We start from the raw sequence: 3,653 nt of genomic DNA, 5'->3' as shown, positions 1-3,653 counted from the left end.
TTGTGGAAGAACTGGCTGAGCAACCCCGGCCCCGCAGCCTAGGCAGAGAAGCATGGCTTTGTGCCTATTAACCATGATGAAATGCTGCCACCTGCTGGTCAGTTCTAGAACTCCAGGAGCCTGTGTCCGGGAGTTCCAGAGCTAAGAAATTGGTTCCTCATCAGCAAATGCAAAAGCTAAAAGAAAAAAAAAAAAAGAAGAAGAACCAGGTGCTGTAATCCCAACATGTGGCAGGAAGATGGTGAGTTCACGGTTGTTCTTGGATATATAGTGAGTTTGAAGCCAGGTTGGGCTACAAGAGAGTCTCCAAAAAATAAAAAAGTGTTCTGAAAGGTAAGAGTGTGTGAAATTATGAAAGAATATATAACAGCACCCAGGTTGGGATGTTGTCACTGTTCACTTTGTTGCTTCAGTGATTATAATAAAGTTACAATCTCTCGATTATTAATCACTTCCCAGGGTTTGCAAACAGGGTTTTGGAACTCAGCTATCTCTTAGAAGTTTTTCTTCCATATAGGTGGAACAACTTGTCCAAGGTCAAGCAATTGCTGTGTGGAACAGCCAGGATCCCAGCCCAGGCCCAATGGCTCTGACTCTGCACTCCCACCTGGCTCCTCCCGTGCAGAGAAGCCCCGACACATCACTGTACACCTCCCTGGGTCCCCGATACTCTCTCCTCTTCCACGGCCTTGCTCTGGAGACTGTTTCTGAGCTCCCAAGCCTACCCATGTGTGAGAATTACTGTTCCAGGACATTATGGCATTGTCCCTCCGGGATTCTGCTCTGAGTCCTAGAGGCCCAGAGCAGAGCCTAAAGATTGTAGGGCCCCAGCCTTCTCTTCTGAATGGAAAGGCTTCTCCTGGGTCGAGGACTCCAGGTCTGGAGGTCTGAGTCTGGGATGGTCAGATCTAAAGGAAAGAAGAGGTAATTGGGCTGGGGAAAGAGAGCCCTGGGGATGGGCATTGGCTACCTGGATTCCAGCCCAGCCTCCACCCCAGTCCCTACCTTGACCAAGTACATCTCCCAGTCCCTTCCAACCCTCTTTGCGGTGACAGCTGAGGATGGACGCCAGCAATGATGGATCCAGTGGAAACGCCAGGAAAGGCTGGACCCAGAGAGAGTAAATAGCTCGTCCAGGTACAAGGAAAAGACGGCAGGGCCAGGATGAGAAGTCAGGTCTCCCTGTCGCCCAGCCAGAGCTTCCTGTCATCCCCAGTGCAGCTCCGTCTTCCCTGTCTGCTAAAAGGCATTCTGTGCCCTACCCAGAACTGCCTACAACCCAGAGCTTTGCCGAGTCTGAGAGGAACCTGAAGTGGTACATGTCCTGCTTCTGGGACAGACGCTTCCCCTCTGTCGGGGACCTGCCACCGGTCTGTCATCTTCTCAGAGGGAGGTGGCCTGGGGACTGAGAAGAGAGGGTTCCTGGTTGCTTTATAGTCACAGCTCCAGAGACGGTGACAGGGATGGCCTGGTGAGTGGAGGTGTGTTCAATGATGCTGCCACCTGGGTCCCAGCAGAGGGCCCAGGGCCACCAGATGCTGCTCTCATCCTCCTTGCCTTGCCTCTGTGCTGTAGGTGACAGCCCTACTAAGGACAGGCAGTTGCTCAGGCCCTCCCTGACTTCTCCCCTCCTCTGCAGTGGGCAGTGGGGACAGGGCCCTCCAGGACTGGGAGCCAACTGGGCAAGCACTGTCTGGGTATCTCTGGAGCCTTCACTGCATCCCAAAGCATAGGTCCTAGGAAAGGTCAGTGGACTTCATAGCATTAAGGACACGGGAGGTGACCTGCTGGGCACTCCTTGGGGACTGTTACTTAGGAAAAACAGCAGCAAGATTGGGGCTTAGGGCTAAAGTGCGGGGAATGCTGTCCTCTCGGCTCTCATGGCATGGCATGGTCCCTTAGCAGTGGCCCGGGACCCCTGCCTCTCCTGAGCCCTTTGAGCCTCCCGCCCCCCACTTCTCCCTTCTAGCTCTCCTTTCTCCTGGTTCCCAGGTGGCCCTCATGGGAGGCCTGGCTATTGAGATCTGAAAGCCCCTCGAACCCCATAGGCAAAGGGACAGAGAAGGAGGAGGAGGCATGGTGCTGCCCCAGGCAGACCAGCTGAAGCTGATTTAGGTGCTCTTCACAGTGTGTGGTGTGTGGTATAGTGGCTGCCTCCCCATCGCCATTTTGACAGCCTGGGGTAGGAGGAAGAGTAAGGACCATTAGAGATAAGACATACAATGTTCAGGCCCCACCAGGGGAAAGCCTGTCAAGTTTGTCTCTCTGCTACATCATGCTTCTGTCTGGTTTGATCACCTCTTCCAGGAAGCCCTCCATGACTGTCCCTTAGGCCTCTCTGGGGTCCAGGGATTTGGGTGGTGTCATTTTCTTCCTCTGAACCCCAAGCCCAGGACAGTGTTGTCCTAGGGAAAGAGCCTCAGTTGTGGTCTCTGCCACCCAGGGCCCCTCCATGGAGAATATCCTTGGGCCATGCCTCTGGTCCATCTCTACCACAGAGCTCAAGTCACTAACTCAAAGCACCCATGGAAGACCCTAGGGCATGGTGGCAGAGGATCTGACCACTCTCAGTGGCTCTCGGGCTATTCAAGGACTCCCTGGGCTTCCACCTTTTCTGTTCAGTGTTAATAAAAGTGTGCCTCAGAAAGTTCCAGGTTTCTGTTCCTCAGAGACCCAGACTAGACCCAAAGGCATCATGTTTTCAAGATATTAGAGGGAGCTGGGTGGTGGTGGTGGCGGCAGAGCACCCCTTTAATCCCAGCACTCAGAAGGCAGAGGCAAGTGTGTTTAAGGCCAGCCTGGTCTACAGAGTGAGTTTCAGGACAGCCAGGGCTACACAGAGAAACCCTGTCTCAAAACCAAAGGAGTAAGAGGGAGGATGACTGGACACAGCTCCCCACGACCCTGAGGAGCCACCCACTCATTCATATCCGGAGAAGTAAAGAGACAAATGGTTTATTCAGGGAGGGGGAAGCCCAAGCCAAAAGTACCCCTCCCCGCCCCTGCAAGCTGACCCGAGCGGCCCCATCGGCCCAGAGCGGGAGACAAGCCCCCAAACACCCAGTGCTGCTGCTGATTTGGCCCTCTCAAAGCCTAGTGACATGTGACATGGATGGGGGCTGACTCCCCTGATGTGTGTGGTACCTCCCAAGCGACACCACTCTTACCAGCCCACCTGCTGTCCCTCGCTGTGAAGAGTACCCAATTCCATATGAGTGAAAATCTACGGGCAAATATTCATGAGTGCGCTGTGGCACATCAGAGGACCCGCTCCCCCCAGCAATGGCGGAGAAATAGCTAGGCTACGATCCTCTTGCCGGGCAGGAGAGCCCATTCTCCGGATTTGCGGCCTCAAAGTAGACATGGCAGAGCCTCACAGTTGGACCAGGAAAAACCCAAGATGCTGAGAGCATACTCTAAGGTGTGGCCAGGCCACACAGGCTTGGGTAAGTGGGATCCAAGAGGACACACAGGACCGGTTCCTTCCTGACAGACTTGGGCTACTGATAAAAGTGAGTCCAAGAGATGGGCACAGAGAAGTTGCCTTAACTGGGCACCTACCGTCCACAGTGGAGGGAAATGGTCACCAAGCCTGGACATGGTAGACCCCGGGCTAGGGAAACAGACTGGCACCAAGCGGACCTGGTGACCAG

Source organism: Peromyscus eremicus, chromosome 7, assembly GCF_949786415.1.
Source record: "Peromyscus eremicus chromosome 7, PerEre_H2_v1, whole genome shotgun sequence".
NCBI lineage: Eukaryota > Metazoa > Chordata > Mammalia > Rodentia > Cricetidae > Peromyscus > Peromyscus eremicus.
The sequence above is the reverse complement of the archived record's forward strand: the minus strand, read 5'-3'. Positions refer to the sequence as shown.